The sequence below is a fragment of the Castor canadensis genome, chromosome 6, assembly GCF_047511655.1.
Source record: "Castor canadensis chromosome 6, mCasCan1.hap1v2, whole genome shotgun sequence".
NCBI classification, from domain to species: Eukaryota; Metazoa; Chordata; class Mammalia; order Rodentia; family Castoridae; genus Castor; species Castor canadensis.
In genome coordinates, this window is record NC_133391.1 from 8,390,553 (window position 1) to 8,412,999 (window position 22,447).

Sequence of the window (22,447 nt, forward strand, 5' to 3'; positions counted from 1 at the left end):
AGGACTCATCTTCTGTACTATGGTGTTTTTCTTTTCACTGTCCAATTTTAGCATAAATCTTGCTTTGTCAATGTATCCATCTTAGATGTCTGATTGTTCTCAATAGTTCATCATATGTCTGATTGTTCTCAATAGTTCATCATTTTTCAACCAGGGTGTCATTTAGTTACCCTGATCAGCTTTCAACACAAACACTCTTAATTCAGTTTCACCAGAGTCTTTTACTCCTGTGTTCCCTCTTGATAAATTTGTACAATTTGACCCCCAAACTTCCAAACTGCTCTCTCTCTCTTTTTACCTCTCTGTAGGAAAACTCAGCCAAAATTATACCTATACCTATAGTGATACTCATCTTGAGCAGTCTTTAAGTGTTTATTACCCACTGTAAAATTAATCTTTAATTACTACTTCCTTAATATCCACAGGAGGTTGGGGGAATACCTGCCTCATATTAGAGTCCTAATCTTTCAGCCCTGATATCAACAACAATCAGCAGCAACCATCAGAACTAGAATTTGTATTTATAGAATTAAGGAAAGAGAAAAAGGAGGAGAATATTGGAAATGCGTCAGATAATTAGAAAAAATAAGCAGGCGAAATCTAAACATGAAACTATGAGTTAGACACAGACATCTTTTACAGGAAGAATGAAACTCTAATTTCTAAACTTCCCAGCACTGCCCTTCCAAATATTAGTTGTAACATCTGCCACTGTAGCATTTGACAAGGGATGTAATCGATTAGTGTCTTCAGTGACACTTCCAATTTTCTCATAGGAGATCACATCATCTGCTATCTGCTAGATTCATTAATTTATTAACTATACATTTGAATACAGACCTGAATTGGTAATACCTGTGTCTGTGCATATGTCCAAGAGAAGCAGAGTCAAATTGGAAAGTGTAAAAACCTCACAGTTGAGAAATCTCTTATTTCTTTCCTGGATTGCAGGACATGGAGCAACACTGGCATGAAGCATCACTAGGATGGAGCACCACCGACATCGACATGAAGTGATGGCATGCACATTAGTGAAAGAGTACACAAATAACTACAGTAAGAACTCTGCAGAAGCAGGAGGGACATAAATAACAGCAGCCCATCTGCACAAGCATTAGGAATTATTTGCTTATTGAAGAAGCATTAGCAGACCATGGATTTATGAAAGAACACTGTGCTGAAGCCTCTTAGTACTAAGCTCATGCCACTGGCTTGGACAGTGTTTGTAAAAGACATCACTTGACCCCACGCAGTACCAACTGTCAAGAGGATGGAGAGCTATGACGGAAGAGTATAAGCACTCAGCTTCCAGCCAGAAAATAGGATGCTAAGAGAGTGAAATGCAAAATAATCTCAACCCTTCAAAAATGGGGAAATCCTCAGCAGTAAAAGACAAAATAAATTTTTGGTAGGTCTTAGGTGGTATGGTTGGGAAGAACAGGACAGAAGACACAGAGTTGTTGATCTATCCATCCACAGACCTCTTATGCACTATTCATCGTAATACTCAATCAGAAAATAAACAAATGAAAAAGAACTGACTTTTTGATAAGAACCTGTTTCTATTCCCTTTGTCTAGGGGAACTTGTTGTGTATAAAGGGGGAAGAGTCCACCAATCACCATGTTGCCATTCTTGCATATGTTGTCTTTCATTCTGAAAAGGCATCTGAGTTCAGTCAAATGGTGCAAGAGAGGGGAAGCCTGAGGAACAAGAAAACGAACATCAATATGAACATCTTTGTTGTGTGTGCTGAGCTCAAAGCCTAGGCAAAAGTTGAACCTGGAACATCAGTCTGGTAGACATATACACATGTGCAAGTATGCATATAACTGTTTATTAGTGTTGCAGAATGGGAAGTCCATCATGACCTCCAATTCTTTCTGTCCAGCCTCTTCTATGCACCTGGGTATATCTGGAATAGTCTCTTCCCTGGAGCTCTGCATCCTGTTTCTAAGTGAAAATTTCAAGTAAGAAAATATATGTGAGTGTCATCCTTTCCAACTCCAGGTGCTATGTCTTCATGCTAGACCACACATATCAATGCCCCAGGGATAATTTCCTCTTGAGAAACTTTGGTACCAAACCTTTGTCAACAAACCATTTGGGTGAACATCATTTGAAATAATGTAAGTGAATTGTATCAGAGGACACAAAGTAATATTTGAGGTGAAAGGGTCAGATAGAGCCTTATCTAGAAACATGAGTATTATATTCCCCCAAATTTAAGATAGTGAGGAGCAGCTTCATATGCCCAGTGACCAGGCCAACCACAGTGCTTTCACTGAGTGATTGATGCATAACTGGATAGCAGTCACACATGCAGAATTCCCCCATCTGCACGTGCATGTGCTCCCCTTTATCTGGAGACTCAAGAATCATGCTAAATCCAGAAATTACAATTTAGTTCCTTATTATCAATGTAGAAACTTGGTGGCATATTTAAATTTAAAATGGTCTCTCTGCTTGTTTCTCTCATTACTACATATATAAAATTAGTTACCTCCAGTGTTTATGCTTGTATTAAAAAAGATAATAACTAGGAATCAGCCCTACATTTTATGGATAAACTCTATCTTTTCCACTCAATAAGAAATTGGCTCTTATTGCTATTTTATTATTGGTTATAAAATATGTATTGTCAATGCATATATATTTTATACTTGAATGTGGGGTGAACAGACTATTTAAAATGATGTGGGATGGTGGAGAATGCTGTCCAAATGAAGAGCAACGTATTTCAGTAGGTGACAGGACTTACAACTTGAGATGTGGCAGTTGAATTATTCCAAAATGCAATTTAGCATTTAAAAATCTAATTTGATTAAGAGGCAGATACACAGCTAAAAAACAGGAGTGAATCTTGGGAAGACCAAAAATTCATTACACAAGAGAGCAAATTAACATTCCAGTGCACAGGGCTGGAAATGTAGCTCACTGGTAACATTTTGGTATTGTTTGACTTTTTTGTTTTCTAATTTTCTTCAATAAAGTACATTTTTAGATTTTCATAAGTCAATAAATGTATACAATGTGTAAAAGCCTGTTAGAGTCACTAGCATTTCCATCTCCTTAAAGATTTTTGTCAGTGAAATATATTTTTATTATTGTATTGGGTGGGGATGCATTATAGCATTTACATTTACAAAAGTTCTTACGATGTATCAAATATAATATAGATGAAGTCACCCTGTCTGTCATTCTCCTTTATCCCCCTCATTCCTGGTTCAGTAGTTTGAATGGGTATCATCTTGCCATTTACGTCTATGTGTAAGCAGTATTTATGTTATTTTCACCCTCCTACATGCTTTCTCCACATCCTCCCCCCTCTCTCTGGTACCAACCTTTCCACAGCCAGGATCTGTTCCACCCTCCTGCTCTCCTTAAACATTTAACATGATTTTTGTTGAAAATCTTAAAAATCCTCTCTTCTAGCTCTCTAATTCTTTGTAAATGTATAAAAATTTGTATCAGCCATAGTCGCTCTACTCTGCTGAAGAACACAGTACTTACTCTTCCTGTCTAACTGGAGTTTGATATTGATCATCTGGACCTAATTCATTTTATGTGGGAACATCTAAACTTTGTTTGCATGTCTGAGAAAGATGTCACAAGAAAAGAAGTTTTTAGGACATTTTCCTACGTGAATTAAATTCATATTTCCTGTTCTAAATCAGGGTATTTTAAGATAACTACAAATGACCAGATTTGACATATGCAATGTAATTCAATAAACTAGCTTCTTCAAAAAGAAAAAGAATTGTATAACTAACCCCAGTAAAATGTATACTTAAATTCCCAAACCCAGTTATATCTTACAAATGAATTCTAGCAAAAAATGGTCTTACTAAAGAGGGTCAAGGTGTTAATTATTTAATCACCTAAAGTGTATAAGAGATTCCCAAACACAAGTTCACATTTTGTGGTTCAATGTTGAAATAATAATGAGACAAAAATGCTCAACATGGTAATTTCTGGCACATTCTAAATCTTGTACATAAGGTGCATTTAAAAGACCAGTTATGTAGTTCTTCCAATGTAGCATATATGCCTACAGTGAAAAGTAAAATGTAAACTCTTGTAAGAGAAAAACACTAGCAGTTATGTTTAAAATCTGTCAATAACAGATTAACTTCTTATAATGGTACATTGTGTCAAATTTTAAACCATGTTAACAAGGCTGCTTTCATGGTTGTGGGAGACTTTAACACCCCATTATCATCAATAGATAGGTCATCCAAACAAAAAATCAATAAAGAAACCCAAGATCTAAAATATACAATAGATCAAATGGACCTAGTTGATGTCTACAGAACATTTCATCCAACTTCTATACAATATACATTCTTCTCAGCAGCCCATGGGACCTTCTCCAAAATAGATCATATCCTAGGGCACAAAGCAAGTCTCAGCAAATATAAGAAAATAGAAATTATACCGTGCATACTATCTGATCACCATGCAGTAAAAGTAGAACTCAACAACAAAAGTAAAGACAAAAAACATGCAAACAGCTGGAAACTAAATAACTCATTACTTAATGAAGAATGGATCATCGATGCAATAAAAGAGGAAATTAAAAAGTTCCTGGAAGTCAATGAAAATGAAAACACAACCTATCGGAACCTATGGGACACAGTAAGGCAGTCCTGAGAGGAAAGTTTATAGTCATGAGTGCATATATTAAAAAGACTGAAAGGTCCCAAATCAATGACCTAATCATACACCTCAAACTCCTAGAAAAACAAGAACAAGCAAATCCCAAAACAAATACGAGGAGAAAAACAATAAAAATAAGAGCTGAAATCAACGAAATAGAAACCAAAAAAACCATACAAAGAATTAAGGAAACAAAAAGTTGGTTCTTTGAAAAAATAAACAAGATCGATAGACCCCTGGCAAGCCTGACTAAAACAAGGAAAGAAAAAACCCAAATTAGTAGAAGTCCAGGAAATCATCAGAGACTACTTTGAGAACCTATATTCAAATAAATTCAAAAATCTTAAAGAAATGGACAGATTTCTAGATACATATGATCATCCAAAACTGAACCAAGAGGAAATTAATCACCTGAACAGATCTATAACACAAAATGAAATAGAAGCAGCAATCAAGAGTCTCCCCAAAAAGAAAAGTCCAGGACCTGATGGATTCAATGCTGAATTCTATCAGACCTTTAAAGAAGAACTGATACCAACCCTCCTTAAACTGCTCCACGAAATAGAAACGGAAGGAGAACTGCCTAACACATTTTATGAAGCCAGTATTACACTTATCCCAAAACCAGGCAAAGACACCTCCAAAAGGAGAACTATAGGCCAGCCTCCTTAATGAACATTGATGCAAAAATCCTCAACAAAATAATGGCAAACCAAATTCAACTACACATCAAAAAGATTATTCACCACAACCAAGTAGGCTTCATCCCAGGGATGCAGGGGTGGTACAACATATGAAAATCAATAAACGTAATAAACCACATTAACAGAAACAAAGACAAAAACCACTTCATCATCTCAATAGATGCAGAAAAAGCCTTTGATAAGATCCAACATCATTTCATGATAAAAGCTCTAAGAAAACTAGGAATAGAAGGAAAGTACCTCAACTTATAAAAGCTATATATTCAAACCTACAGCCAGCATTATACTTAACGGAGAAAAACTGAAACAATTCCCTCTAAAATCAGGAACCAGACAAGGATGCCCACTATCTCCACTCCTATTCAACATAGCACTGGAATTCCTAGCCAGAGCAATTAGGCAAGAAGAAGGAATAAAAGGAATACAAATAGGTAAAGAAACTGTCAAAATATCCCTATTTGCAGATGACATGATCCTATACCTTAAAGAAAAAACTCTACTCAGAAGCTTCTAGACATCATCAATAGCTATAGCAAGGTAGCAGGATATAAAATCAACATAGAAAACTCATTAGCATTTCTATACACTAACAATGAGCAAACGGAAAAAGAATGTATGAAAACAATTCCATTTACAATTGTTTCAAAAAAAATCAAATACCTAGGTGTAAACCTAACAAAAGATGTGAATGACCTCTACAAGGAAAACTATACACTTCTGAAGAAAGAGATTGAGGAAGACTATAGAAAGTGGAGAGATCTCCCATGCTCATGGATTGGTAGAATCAACATAGTAAAAATGTCGATACTCCCAAAAGTAATCTACATGTTTAATGCAATTCCCATCAAAATTCTAATGACATTCATTAAAGAGATTGAAAAATCTACTGTGAAATTTATATGGAAACACAAGAGGCCACGAATAGCCAAGGCAATACTCAGTCAAAAGAACAATGCTGGAGGTATCACGATATCTGACTTCAAACTATATTACAAAGCAATAATGGTAAGAACAGCATGGTACTGGCACAAAAACAGACATGAAGACCAGTGGAACAGAATAGAGGACCCAGATATGAAGCCACACAACTATAACCAACTTGTCTTTGACAAAGGAGCTAAAAATATATGATGGAGAAATAGCAGCCTCTTCAACAAAAAGTGCTGGGAAAACTGTTTAGCAGTCTGCAAAAAACTGAAACTAGATCCATGTATACCACCCTATACCAAGATTAACTCAAAATGGATCAAGGATCTTAATATCAGACCCCAAACTCTAAAGTTGGTACAGGAAAGAGTAGGAAATGCTTTAGAACTAATAGGTATAGGCAAATTCTTTCTCAATGGAACCCCAGCAGCTCAGCAACTAAGAGACAGCCTAGATAAATGAGACTTCATAAAACTAAAAAGCTTCTGCTCAACAAAAGAAATGGTCTCTAAACTGAAGAGACCACCCACAGAGTGGGAGAAAATATTTGCCAGCTACACATCAGACAAAGGACTGATAACCAGATTATATAGGGAACTTAAAAAACTAAATTCTCCCAAAACTAATGAACCAATAAAGAAATGGGCAAGTGAACTAAACAGAACATTCTTAAAAGAAGAAATTCAAATGGCCAAAAAACACATGAAAAAGTGTTCACCATCTCTAACAATAAAGGAAATGCAAATTAAAACCACACTAAGATTCCACCTCACCTCTGTTAGAATAGCCATCATTAGCAACACCACCAACAACAGGTGTTGGTGAGGATGCAGGGAAAAAGGAATCCTCTTACACTGTTGGTGGGAATGTAGACTAGTACAACCACTCTGGAAAAAAATTTGGAGGCTACTTAAAAAGGTAGACATTGATCTACCATTTGATCCAGCATCACCACTCTTGGGGATATACCCAAAAGACTGTGACACAGGTTACTCCAGAGGCACCTGCACACCCATGTTTATTGTGGCACTATTCACAATAGCCAAGTTATGGAAACAGCCAAGATGCCCCAGCACTGACGAATGGATTAAGAAAATGTGGTATCTATACACAATGGAATTTTATGCAGCCATGAAGAAGAAGGAAATGTTATCATTCGCTGGTAAATGGATGGAATTGGAGAACATCATTCTGAGTGAGGTTAGCCTGGCCCAAAAGACCAAAAATCGTATGTTCTCCCTCATATGTGGACATTAGATCAAGGGCAAACACAACAATGGGAATGGAGTTTGAGCACATGATAAAAGCCCGGGCACACAAGGGAGGGGTGAGGATAGGTAAGACACCTAAAAAATTAGCTAGCATTTGTTGTCCTTGATGCAGAGAAACTAAAGTAGATACCTTAAAAGCAACTGAGGCCAATAGGAAAAGGGGACCAGGAACTAGAGAAAAGGTTAGATCAAAAAGGATTAACATAGAAGGTAACACACACACACAGGAAATCAATGTGAGTCAATGCCCTGTATAGCTATCCTTATCTCTCTTCAACAAAATTAGAGATAAGGGCAAAATAGTTTTGGCTGGGTATTGAGTGGGTGGTAAGGGAGTTGGTGGGGGCAGGGGGGAGAAATGACCCAAGTCTTGTATGCACATATGAATAATAAAATAATAAAAAATGATGTGTGTGCGTGGGAGATACCATCTGTTGGCTTGGGTAGAAATGAGGATTCTTAGGCTTATTTTCCAACTAGTGTTTATCTCATGGATGCAGGACCTCAGATGCAGAGCCCAGGGCAGAAATTGTTCCGGATGCCTCCATGGGAATGGAAGACACTGGGCTGAAAGAAATTGGGGAATTAGAATTGACATTCCAGTTGACATAAACACATATATACAGAAGCACATAGGAAACATATATACTTGCCTGACACTGTAGGCTCAGCCTCTGAGAATTGTACATTTCTAGACATGTTCCCCTTGATTTTTATTTTCCTTCTCCTCCAGCATCCCCTCCATCTCAGTTCATTTATTAAATCAGACTGCTTTCCTGACCCTAAACCCAGTATATACAAAGATGGAGATGTACTGATTGCAGGGTTTTTCCCACTTTATTCTTTTGTCAAAGATGACACAAGCAGTGATCCTGCCCAGCAACGAGTTTCTACAAAGTAAGTTATGGCTTTATGTTACATTCTTGTATTTGATTTCTGGATGAATACTGCCCAAGTGATCTGTGAATGTACAGCCAAAGCTAATAACCACTGCCTGGCCCTTCTTCCCTACCTTTCCAGAAACATCCCTAACTTATTTTGTGGTTTGTGGTGTATTTTTATTTCAACAGGAACAAGTATATTCCATTTTTTCTCTTTTCCCTAAGAAGGCTGAATTCTATGCATTTGCTCCACCATCACTGGGACTCCTCAGACCTGGCTGAAAGCTAGCACCAAGAGATCATCCTTAGAAAAGCAATCCAAGTCAATTGCATGTGTTCTTTACTGAGACACTAGAACAAAGTTCCCTTTCTTGTAGATCAATGGTGTGATAAGATTTCTTTACTCATAAATGTATCTAGTAATGTCTCTACAGAGAAGTTCTGTACTTGTTCCCATGGTCATGAAAACTCTTATGACTGTAGACATCCAGTTACTGTTTCAAATAAGATGTGTATCATGCTGGGATGCTGTGTCAAATCTGGAAATGCAAGCATAGCCAGAAATAAATGATAAACCCTGTGAGATTTTTCCCCTCCAATTTATTAATGCTTCACTTAGACACATATCTGTGCTCAGGTTTTGGCTATGAACAATGCCAGGTCTGCAGCAGAAGGTCTAATTAATAAATTGTTAAGGCAGAATTCCATGGAATTCTAGCAATGTATTTACAGCCCTATTAGCAGTGAAAACATGATTGGAAGCAGTGATTCCCTGCATGTCTTTTCAAGTGCTGTTGTAGTGAGTGTTACCTGTGGTATCTGCACACATTTGGGAGCAGGGATGAAAGGTTAGGAATTTGAGTTTCTTCCCTGCATCTGTACACAGCTCTTATGACATGCCTAGATGTCTGTCTGTTTACCTTTGTTCTCTCCCAATTTTTTCCAGGCTTACTTATTTTTTCCCACAATTTTATATATCATATTTGAATATAGTTGCTGATGCATTTGTCACACTTTGGACTCTGGTTTGTTTTGCTTACACTAGTCCTTATGTACTTTAAAATTAGAAAAATTTGAAATCTGTTTTCTAGGAGTCTGGTCTGAATCTCCTAAACTTAGAGAAGAGAAATGTTATGTATATTACTAGTTGAATAGAGTAAGGAATATCTTATTCTATGAAGGTGTTGCATTGATACATGGACTACTGCAATTGTGTTTTTGCTGTAGGGGAGGGAGGTTGCTGTCATGTTATATTGGCAAATATAACTTTATAACTTGTTATACTGTAGCTATTATTATTCTTAACTGAGGAGAATTTGTATCTCATTGTGGTAATGATTTTAAATTCCCTGAGAGCAAACTAAATTAATCTGCACTAAATTCTGTGCAAAAATATATGTCTTCTTTACAGATAATTTGAACTGACCATTGCCTTTAAAATGAATTATTTTGGGGATTCTAACCAAGTTTGTGATATATTCTGGATATGAGTTTCATTTTTGATGAAAGTTTGCAGTAAACGATCCCTCATTCTGTAGGTTGTCTCTTCTCTGTGTGATTATTTCCTTTGCTCTGAAGAAATTTCTCCATTTAATATGATGCTTTTTTTAAAACTTTGTTTGGATTTCTGAGCTCTTAATTTTTTTCTGAATTTTGTTGCCTATTCCCTTGTCTTGAAAGGTTTCCTTATGTTTTTTCTAATGATTTCTTACTTTATGGTGTTAAACTATAGGTATTTAATTTTGTATTTATTTTTGTATTCAGTGAGGGATGGGGGTCCACTTTCAAATATATAGCTATCTCCACAGCACTGATTAAATAAACTGTCGATTCTTCAAGGTATGTTTTTGCCACACACTTGTCAATCAGTTGATTTTAAATGCATGGGGTAGTTGTGGGTGTTTCAATCTTCCATTTGTGTGTATGTCTGCAATTAAACCTGTTGGTTTTTGTGTTTGAACTCAGGGCCTACAGTTTCAGTGATTCCACCAACCCTTTCTTTTGTGTGATGTGTTTTTCAAGATAGGGTCTCATGAACTGTTTACCAGGGCTGGATTCAAACTGAGTACTAATGATTTCTGCCTCCTGAGTAGCTAGGATGACAGGCCTGAGCCACTGCTGCCTTGGCTGTCATGCTGTTTTATCCCAATATTTTATTTTACATCATGGAATCAGACAGTGGATTCTCAGCTTTCATCTTTTCTTCAAGACTGTTGGGCTGCCAGAGAATTCAATGAATTTTGTGAACTTTTTGTGATTGTTTTGCTACTACTTTGAATAATGTCCGATTTTTCATCTTTAACATATTTTCTTGACCTCATTGTGTAACTGATGCATAAAAAGTAAAGTATACATATTTAATAGGTACCATGTTTTGTTTCAGTACATGTAAATATTTCATACAATTTATATTAGATTAAACATTACTTATCATCAAAAAATTCCAACACTTCTTTAAGACGAAACTTACAAAAAGCATTTCTGGTACGTTTTTGGGATATCATTTATTTTGAAGACATTACCATGAATCTATAAATCACTTATGTAGGTGGAGTTTTTCACATCTTTGAGCAACTTTTCCTTTGAACAAGTTCCATTAATAGAACTTGTTCATATCCATTGAAATCTATAATTAAAAAAAGTTTATTGTTCCTGGGTAAGTTTTTCCAGTTGGTCTGAGGAGCCAGTTATATTTTATTTACGTCTATTGCCACAGTATACCTATTTCCCCCTCATGCTTTATGTGATTGCTTCTTATTTGAGTAATTAGCAACTGCACATTTTCTCTTTGTTTGGGTATGGTACCACTATACTGATTGTGTGACCTCTTCATGTATTCATTTGAATTTCCAGATGAACACACTCATCTTCTGCAAAATAGTGCCACCTGATTCTTACTTTTCATTCTTTCTCTGCCTCTAATTTATTGTATATAAAATAAACTAAGAAATTCCAGAAGGATATTAAATTCTGGTATTATGTAAATTATGGTTTTCATTCTACTGCATGCTGTTTTTGTCACTGTGACTATGTACTATTGTTTCAAGCCAGTTTTAATGTAGCTTTGCTAGTTTTGCTTCTTAAACGTTTTGTTGATTACTATTTGTAATTTTTTGACAATTTTTGTGTTTATGTTTCAAGGATATTTTTGTATTATTTCCTTTTTTGTCTTTTTCTGCTTTTGTTATCAGGCTAATACTGGAGGTAGGATGTATTCAGGATTCATTCTTTCCCTTTTAATTTACACTATAGTTTCAGAACCATTGGTGTTATTTCTTTTTTTAAGTTCTGTGAGAATTTAGCAGTGAATCAATCCTGTCCTGGGTGTTATTTTGTTGGGAAGTTCTTTTAATGCTTCATATTGTTGTGCAATATAAATCTGTTTGGGCTTTTTAGATTCTATTCTTTCAATTCATTTGGTCTTGCATGCCTAGAAATTTGTCTGTTTCGTCAAATTTTCAAATTTATTTTAATACACTTTACAAAATATCCCCTATTGATCCTCTGAATTTTAGTGGTTTCCGAAATTCTAATATGCACTTTTTCACCTTTCATTTTATTTACTAGATTCTTCTCTCTTTTTTATGGGGAGGATAAGTATGAATAAGAGAATGTCAATCTTCTTTATCTTGTAAAGTTCCAACATTTTTTCTTTTTTTGTTTTTTTTTCTCTATTTATTTATTCATATGTGCATACATTGTTTGGGTCATTTTTCCCCTCTGCCCCCCACCCCCTCTTTCTTCCCCCAACCCCCATTGCTTCTGGGCAGATCCTTTTCTGCCCTCATCTCCAATTTTGTTGAAGAGAAGCATAAGAAGTAATAAGAAAGACATAGAGGTCTTGCTAGTTTGCGATAAGGATAGCTGCACAGAAAGTCTTAGCATTGCTTCCATGCACTAGTGTATTACAACCCAAACCTCTTCACTACTTCCCAGTCACCTTCCTATAGTGACTCTCTTGTTTTAAGGTTACTATATTAGCTCTTCTGCAGTGGGCACATCACACACATTCAAGTTTTGGATCCTATTCCTCCTGTATGTGTCCTCTCTTTACTATGTGACCCATGTCTAATAATATTACTGCATATGAGGGAGAACATATGATTTTTCTCTTTCTGAGCCTGGCTAACTTTGCTTAAGATGATGTTCTCCAGTTCCATCCATTTATTTGCAGATGATAAGATTTCATTATTTTCCATGGCTGAATATAATTCCACCATGTATAAATACCACATTTTCTTAATCCATTCATCAGTAGTGGGTCATCTTGGCTGTTTCCATAACTTGGCTGTTGTGAATAGTGCTGCAATAAACATGGGTGTGCAGGTGCCTCTGGAGTAACCTGTGTCAGTCACATATTTTTGGATATATCCCTAGGAGTGGGATTGCTGGATCATATGGCAGCTCTATGTTTAGATTTTTAACAAGCCTCCATATTGTTTTCCAGAGTGGTTGCACTAGCTTGCATTCTCACCAGTAGTGTAAGAGGGTTCCTTTTTCCCCACATCCTCACCAACACCTGTTATTGGTGGTGTTTTTAATAATGGCTATTCTAAAAGAGTGAGGTGGGAATCTTAACGTGGTTTTGATTTGCATTTCCTTTATGGCTAGAGATGGTGAGTAGTTTTTCATATGTTTTTTGGCCATTTGAATTTCTTCTTTTGAAAAAGTTCTGTTTAGTTCAGTTGCCCATTTCTTTATTGGTTCATTTATTTGGGGGGAGTTTAGTTTTTTGTGCTCCCTGTATATTCTGGTTATAGTTCTTAGTCTGATTATAGCTAGCAAATATTTTCTCCCACTCTGTGGGTGGTCTCTTCAGTTTACAGACCATTTCTTTTGTTGTGAAGAAGCTTTTTAATTTTATATAGTCCTATTTGTCTATCCTTTCTCTTAGTTGCTGAGCTGCTGGGGTTCTATTGAGGAAGTCCTTGCTATACCTATTGCTTCCAGAGTATTCCCTGCTCTTTTCTGTACTAGCTTCAGAGTTTTGTGTCTGATATTAAGGTCACTTAATCCATTTTGAGTTGATACTGGTACAAGTTGATAAACATGGATCTATTTTCAGTTTCTTCAGACTAATAACCAGTTTTAACAGCAACATTTGTTGAAGAGGCTGTCTTCTTTCCATCATATTTTTTGGCATCTTTGTCAAAAATAAAGTGGGCATAGCTGTGTAGATTCATATCCAGGTCCTCTATTCTGTTCCACTGGTCCTCATGTCTGTTTTTGTGTCAGTACCATGCTGTTTTTATTGCTATTGCTTTGTAATACAGTTTGAAGTTGGGTATTGTGATACCTCCAGCATTGTTCTTTTTGCTGAGTATTGCCTTGGCTATTTGTGGTCTCTTGTGCTTCCAAATGAATTTTAGGGTATATTTTTCAATCTCTGTGATCAATGTCATTGGGATTTTTACAGGAATTGCATTGAACATGTAGATTGCTTTTGGTACTGTAGCCATTTTTACTATGTTAATTCTACCAATTCATGAGCACTTGAGATCTTTCTACCTCCTGTAGTCTTCCTCAATCTCTTTCTTCAGAGGTTTGTAGTTCTCCTTGTAGAGGTCTTTCACATCCTGTGTTAAGTTTACTCATAGGTATTTGATTTTTTTGAGGCTATTGTAAATGGAATTGTTTCCACATATTCATTCTCAGTTTTTTCATAGAATAAATTGAATAGAAAAGCTAATGATTTTTTAAAGTTGATTTTGTATACTGCCACCTTGCTAAAGCTGTTGATGCTGTCTAGGGGTTTTTGGGTAGAGTTTTAAGGGTCTTTGAGATATAGGATCATGTCATCTGCACATAGGGATATTTTGACAATTCCTTTACCTATTTGTATTCATTTTCTTCCTTTTTCTTGCCCAATTGCTTTAGCTGGGAATTCCAAGACTGTGTTGAATAAGAGTGGGGATAGTGGGCACCCTTGTCTCATTCCTGATTTTAGGGGAAATGGTTTCAGTTTTTCTCCATTAAGTATGATGTTGACAATATGTTTGTCATATATAGCCTTTACAATGTTGAGGTACATTCCTTCTATTCCTAGTTTTCTTAGAGCATTTATCACGAAGTGGCATTGGATCATGTCGAAGGCTTTTTCTGCATCTATTGAGATGATCAAGTGGTTTTTGTCTTTGCTTCTATTAATGTGATGTATTACATTTACAGGTTTGCGTGTGTTGAACAACCCCTGAATTTTGGGATGAAGCCGAGTTGGTCATGGTGAATGATCTTTCTGATATGTTGTTGAAGTCGGTTTGCAATTATTTTATTAAGGATTTTTGCATCGAGGTTCATTAAGCAGATTAGCCTATGGTTCTCTTTTTAGATGTGTCTTTGTCTGTTTTTGTGATGAGTGTATTACTGGCTTCATAGAATGAGTTAGGCAATATTCCTTCCCTTGCTATTTCATAGAAAAGTTTAAGGAGAGTTGTTATTATTTCTTATTTTAATATCTGATTGAATTCAGCAGAGAATGCATCAGGTCCTAGACTTTCTTTTATGGAAGTCTATTGCTGCTTCAATTTCATTTTGCATTATATATCTATTTAGATGGTTAATATCCTCCTGGTCCAATTCTGGATGGTTATAAGCATCTAGAAATTTGTCCATTTCTTCAAGATTTTCAAATTTAATGGAATGTAGGTTCTCAAAATAGTCTCTGATGATTCTCTGGATTTGCATGGTGTTTGTTGTTATCTCCCCTTTTGCATTTCTTATTTTACTGATTTTGGCTTTTTTCTCTCCTCATTTTAGTCAAGTTTGCCAGGGGTGTGTCAATCTTGTTTATTTTCTCAAGGAACCAGCTTTTCATTTTATTCAATCTTTTTATGTTTTTCTTTGCCTCTATTTCATTAATTTTGGCCCTTGTTTTTATTATTTCTTTCCTTCTGCTTGTTTCAGGATTTGCTTGTTCTTGTTTTTTTAGGAGTTTGAGCTGTAGTATTGGGTCATTGATTTGAGATCTTTCTGTCCTTTTAATATATGCACTCATGGTTATAAAATTTCCTCTTAGGACTGCCTTTTCTCTGTCCCATAGGCTCTGGTAGTTCATATTTTAATTTTCATTAACTTCCTGGAACCTTTTAATTTCCTCTTTTATTTCATGGATGACCTACTGATCATTGATCAATGTGTTGTTCAGCTTCCAATTGTTTGCCTATTTTCTGCTGTTGTTTTTGTTGTTGTATTCTAGTTTTAATGCATTGTGTTCAGATAGAATGCATGGGATTATTTCTATTTTCTAAGTATGAATAAGGGATTGTCAGTCTTGTTTGTCTTGTAAAGGTCCAAATTTTTTTCAATGATTATTTCTCTTGTTATTTTACACAAGCTTCATTAATTTCATGTTTATTTCCTTTCCCACTTATTCAACTTGGATGTCTGTACTTTATGAAATTCACAATGTGTGATTCTTCCTTAATTCTCATTTGATTATATATTCTTCTCTTTGGATTTAGTCTTTCCTGACTGTATTAATTGTGACCGTATTTCTTCTTCATCTGTGAGTGGAATTCCTGTAACTATCTTCTGTAATATTGGTTTAGTGAGCATGACAGCCTTTTAAAATTTATGGCTATGTGAATATAATGAAATCATAATTTTGTTTGAAATTCAAGATGTTTCTTTTTTACATTTTACTATTATTTAATAGCTGTATGTGGGGTTTCAATGTGACATTTCCATATGTGTACAATGTACCCCAGTTTGGTTCATCTTTTCCTTTCTTTCTCTTCCCTGTCCCCCTTTTTAAATTGGCCTGATCAAATGGCAAAGTTCCATATTCATACATGTGCAGAATACACATCAGCCATCTTCAACTTCCATTACCTTTTTCATCTTTCCCTCCACCTCCCACTGTTACCCTTCCCTTAACAACATGTTTACATTCCTGACCTTCATTGTCTAAGGGTCTTTTGATTGTACAGGGGGGGGCTTGCCTTGGTATTCTGCCTCCAAATATACCATAGTTTAATCAATCTAACCCCCTTTATTACTTTTCCTTATCCTTTATCCCTTACCCTTTATTGTTCAGCAGTTTTCAGTGTGTATTTCATTGTCTTTTTCCTACACATATGCAAAGTATTTCAATAGTATTCACTCCCTATCATTCTCATCTCCTTTCCTTCTTCCCTAGTGTCTTCCAGCACTCCCACATTTGAATGATGCTATATGTATATTGAATATACATACTGCTTGCTAGTATTTGTATTTGGACCTATCTTCCACATATGAGAGAAAACATGCGACCTGTGTCTTTCTGAACATGGCTTATTTTGAATACCATTCTGCTGTCCAATTCCATCAATTTACCTGCAAATGAAAATGTTTTATTCTTTTGTATGACTGAAAAAAATCCATGGTGTATAAATACCACATTTTCTTAATCTTTTCCTCAGTTGTAGAGAATTGGAGCTGTTTCCATAGCTTGGCCAATGTGAATAACTGCATTATACAGGGGTGTGCAAGTGTGTTATTTGTATCCTGATTTGCAATCATTTGAATATATGCCCAAGAGTGGTATTGCTGGATCTTATGATAGTTCTTTTATTAGTTTATTGAGTTACCTCCACACTGCTTTCCACATGGTTGTACTAATTTAGTACAAGCAAGGAACAGTTTACATTTCCTTTTCCCATTCCCATCCTCACCAACATTTGTTGTATAGTATTCTTGATGATAGCCATTCTAAGAGAAGTGAATTCTTTTTTTTAATGTAGTCCAAATAGATGGAATTTATTATGGTACAAAAGTCAGAGTTTTATAGGTGAAACTTATTGTGAGATGATCATCTCATTCTGCATTCTGTAATGTACTAGGGTTCAGTAACTTGCACAAGGTCATAGACACTTGACCCATTTCTCCAACTGGTGAGGGCATGTTTTGTCTAAAATTTTACTGAGATATTCAGGAGCCTTGATATCATCATAATAATTGGTACTGGAAAAGTCCATCATGTCAGTCTACTTAGAAATTCAAAAATTTCAATGCAACAGTGATAAGAAGATTCAATTTCTTGTTATCTTTTAAAGTAAAAAAGTATTCTTTAAACAGTCATTTTATCTTATATGTAATAAAATTTATGAGAGCACAAATGAATTAAGAATTAATCAGGTGTTAACTGTTACTTTGATAAAAATTAAATAATAGAATAATATACTAGTCTTCACCTCAGGTTTGTTTTTTATAGCACTGTTGTCAATAGATACTCTAATACATAAGATTTCTTTGAGTAGTCCAAAAACCTCTCTTAATCCTTTAATAGTCAAAGGAGCTTACCTGTTCTTACATACTGCTAATTTCTCAGTTTAGTTGTGAACTGCTATAATTTCCCCAGATTCTCATAGGTCAGTGCTACAAATTTTTTTTTAGCTATTATTACTGTTTTATTGCATAATTTTTTTCTTTTATTTATATGTGCATACAATGTTTGGATCATTTCTCCCTCCTTCCCCCTGTACCCTCCCTTTCCCCTGCTTCCTCCCACTACCCCTACCACCTCATACCAGGCAGAAATTATTTTGCCCTTATCTCTAATTTTGTTGAAGAAAGAGTATAACCAATAATAGGAAAGACCAAGGGTTTTTGCTACTTGAGATAAGGATAGCTATACAGGGAGTTGACTTGCATTGCTTTCCTGTGCATATGTGTTACCTTCTAAATTAATTCTTCTCGAACTGACCTTTTCTATAGTTCCTGGTGCCCTTCTCCCATTGGCCTCTGTTGCTTTAAAGTATCTGCATTAGTTTCTCTGCACTGAGGGCAACAAATGCTATCTAGTTTTTTGGGTTTCTTACCTATACTCCTCATACATCCCAAGTGTGCTCTCACTTTATCATGTGCTCAAAGTCCAATCTCCTGGTTGTGTTTGTCCTTGATCTAATGTCTGCATATGAGGGAGAACATATGATTTTTGGTCTTTTGGGGTAGGCTAATCTCACACATAATGATGTTCTCTAGTTACATCCATTTACCTGTGAATGATAACATTTCATTCTTCTTCATAACTGCATAAAATTCCATTGTGTATAAATACCACATTTTCTTAATCCATACATCAGTAGTGGGGCATCTTAGCTGTTTCCATAACTTGGCTGTTGTGAATAGTGCTGCAATAAACATGGGTGTGCAAGTGCCTCTGGAGAAACCTGTGTCACATTCTTTTGGGTTTATCCCCAAGAGTGCTATTGCTGGATCATATGGTAGATCTATATTTAGATTTTAAAGAAGCCTGCATCAGAGTGGTTGTACTAGTTTACATTCCCACGAGCAGTGTAAAAGGATTCCTTTTTCCCCACGTCCTTGTCAACACCTGTTGTTAGTGGTGTTGCTAATGATGGCTATTCTAACAGGGGTGAGGTGGAATTTTAGTGTGGTTTTAATTTGCATTTCTTTTATTGCTAAAGATGGTGAGCATTTTTTTCCACGTGTTTTTTGGCCATTTGAACTTCTTTTGAGAAAGTTCTGTTTAGTTCATTTGCCCATTTCTCTATTGGTTCATTAATTTTGGGAGAATTTAGTTTTTTGAGTTCCCTATGTATTCTGGTTATCAGCCCTTTGTCTGATGTGTAGCTGGCAAATATTTTCTCCCACTCTGTGGGTGGTCTCTTCAGTTTAGAGACCATTTCTTTTGTTGAGCAGAAGCTTTTTAGTTTTATGAAGTCTCATTTATCTAGGCTGTCTCTTAGTTGCTGAGCTGCTGGGGTTCCATTGAGAAAGAATTTGCCTATACCTATTAGTTCTAAAGCATTTCCTACTCTTTCCTGTACCAACTTTAGAGTTTGGGGTCTGATATTAAGATCCTTGATCCATTTTGAGTTAATATTGGTATAGGGTGATATACATGGACCTACTTTCAGTTTTATGCAGACTACTAACCAGTTTTCCCAGCAGTTTTTGTTGAAGAGGCTATCTTTTCTCCATCATATATTTTTAGCAACTTTGTCAAAGATAAGTTGGTTATAGAGGTGTGGCTTCATATCCGGGTCCTCTGTTCTGTTCCACTGAACTTCATGTGTGTTTTGTGCCAGTACCATGCTGTTTTTATTGCTATAGCTTTGTAATATAGTTTGAAATCGGGTATTGTGATACCTCCAGAATTGTTCTTTTTACTGAGTATTGCCTTGGCTATTTGTGGCCTCTTGTGCTTCCAAATAAATGTAACAGTTGATTTTTCAATCTCTTTGATGAATATCATTGGGATTTTGATGGGAACTGCATTAAACATGTAGATTGCTTTTGGGAGTATAGACAATTTTATTATGTTAATTCTACCAATCTATGTGTATGGGAGATCTCTCCATTTTCTATAGTCTTCCTCAATCTCTTTCTTCAGAAGTTTATAGTTTTCCTTGTAGAGGTCATTCACATCCTTTGTTAAGTTTACACCTAGGTATTTGATTTTTTTGAGGCTATTCAAAATGGTATTGTTTTCATATATTCTTTCTCAGTTTGTTCATTATTATTGTATAGAAATGCTAATGATTTTTCTATGTTGATTTTATATCCTGCTACCTTGCTATAGCTATTGATGGTGTCTAGGAGCTTTCGTGTAGAGTTTTTTGGGTCTTTGAGGTATAGGATCATGTTGTCTGCAAACAGGGATATTTTGACAGTTTCTTTACCTATTTGTATTCCTTTTATTCCTTCTTCTTGCCTAATTGCTCTGGCTAGGAATTCCAGTACTATGTTGAATAGGAGTGGAGATAGTGGCCATCCTTGTCTTGTTTCTGATTTTAGAGGGAATGGTTTCAGTTTCTCACTATTAAGTATAATGCTGGCTGTAAGTTTGTCATATATGACCTTTATAATGTTGAGGAACTTTCCTTCTATTCCTAGTTTTCTTAGAGCTTTTATCATGAAATGGTGTTGGATCTTATCAAAGGCTTTTTCTGCATCTATTGAGATGATCAAATAGTTTTTGTCTTTGCTTCTGTTAATGTGGTTTATTACATTTATTGATTTTCCTATGTTGAACCACCCCTGCATTCCTGGGATGAGGCTTACTTGGTTTGGTGAATGATCTTTTTGATGTGTTGTTGAATTCGGTTTGCCATTATTTTATTGAGGATTTTTGCACCAATGTTCATTAAGGAGATTGGCCTATAGTTCTCCTTTTTGGAGGTGTCTTTGCCTGGTTTGGGGATAAGTGCAATACTGGCATCATAAAATGTGTTAGGCAGTTTTCCTTCCCTTTCTATTTTGTGGAACAATTTAAGGAGGGTTGGTATTAGTTCTTCTTTAGAAGTCTGATAGAATTCAGCAGATAACCCATCAGGTCCTGGACTTTTCTTTTTGGGGAGTCTCTTGATTGCTGCTTCAATTTCATTTTGTGTTATAGATCTATTTAGGTGTTTAATGTCCTCTTGGTTCAGGTTTAGATTGTCATATGTATCTAGAAATCTGTCCATTTCTTCAAGATTTTCAAATTTATTTGAGTATAGGTTCTCAAAGTAGTCTCTGATGATTTCCTGGACTTCCATGGTGTTTGTTGTTATCTCCCCACTTGCATTCCTGATTTTATTAATTTGGGTGTTTTCTCTCCTCATTTTAGTCAGGTTTGCCAGGGGTCTATCAATCTTGTTTATTTTTTCAAAGAACCAACTTTTTGTTTCATTAATTCTTTGTATTTTTTTTGTTTCTATTTCATTGATTTCAGCTCTTTTTATTATTTCTCTCCTTCTGTTTGTTTTGGGAATTGCTTGTTCTTGTTTTTCTAGGAGTTTGAGATGCATCATTAAGTCATTGATTTGAGATCTTTCAGTCTTTTGAATACATGCACTCACAGCTATAAACTTTCCTCTCAGGACTGCCTTTGCTGTGTCCCATTGGTTCCAGTAGGTTGTGTTTTTCATTTTCATTGACTCCCAGGAAACTTTTAACTTCCTCTTTTATTTCCTCAATGACCCATTGGTTATTAAGCAATGATTTATTCATTTTCCAGATTTTTACATGCTTTTTGTCTTTATTTTTGAGGTTTTCCAGTTTTATTGTGATCAGATAGAAAACATGGAATAATTTCTATTTTTGCATATTTGTTGAGGCATGCTTTGTGCCCTAGGATATGATCTAGTTTGGATTAGGTTCTGTGAGCTGCTGAGAAAAATGTATATTGTATAGAAGTTGGATGACATATTCTACAGATCAACTAGGTCCATTCATCTATGGTTTGTTTTAGATTTTGGATTTCTTTATTGATTTTTTTGTTTGGATGACCTATCTATTGATGATAGTGGGTTGTTAATGCCTTCCACAAACACTGTGTTGGAGTTAATATATATTTTATGTCCTTCAGAGTACATTTGATGAAATTGGGTGTGTTGACATTGGGTACATATAGATTGATAATTATTTCATTTTGGTCTATTTCCTCTTTTATTAGTATGGAATGTCCTTCTTTATCTCGTTTGATCAATGTAGGTTTGAAGTCTACTTTGTCTGAGATAAGTATTGATACTCCTGCCTGTGTTCTGGGGCCATTGGCTTGGTAAATTTTCTTTTAGCCTTTCAGCCTGAGCCTATGCTTATTTCTATTGATGAGATGGGTCTCTCCTGTAATTAACAAATTATTGGATCTTCCTTTTTAATCCAGTTTGTCAAACAGTGCCATTTGATGGGGGAATTAAGTCCGTTAACATTAAGTGTTAGTAGTGATAGGTATGTGGTGATTCCTGTCATTTAGTTGTCTTAGTTGTTTGAGGTTTTGATTGTGTGCAGCTAAATCGATGTTACTCTCTACTTTCTTGCTTTTTCTTTTCCTGTAGTTTGGTACTGCCTGCCCTTTCATGGTTATGTTGAGTTTCACTTTCTGTGTGCAGAATCCCTTGAAGAATCTTTTGTAGTGGTGGCTTTGTGGTCATATATTGTTTTATTTCTGCTTATCATGGAAGACTTTTATTGCTCCATCTTTTTTGAATGATAGTTTTGCTGGGTAGAGTATCCTAGGGTTGAAGTTATTTTCATTCAGTGCCCGGAAGATCTCACCCTAAGCTCTTCTTGCTTTTAAT

General features: G+C 35.6%; 2 pseudogenes; one reads left to right on the forward strand and one right to left on the reverse strand.

Annotated features, from left to right (window-relative positions):
• LOC109678442 (vomeronasal type-2 receptor 116-like) overlaps window positions 1-8,249 on the reverse strand; it is a 59,230-nt pseudogene extending 50,981 nt beyond the window's left edge.
• Window positions 8,250-8,257: 8 nt separating this feature from the next.
• Window positions 8,258-22,447, forward strand: part of LOC109677102 (vomeronasal type-2 receptor 116-like) — a 42,391-nt pseudogene continuing 28,201 nt past the window's right edge.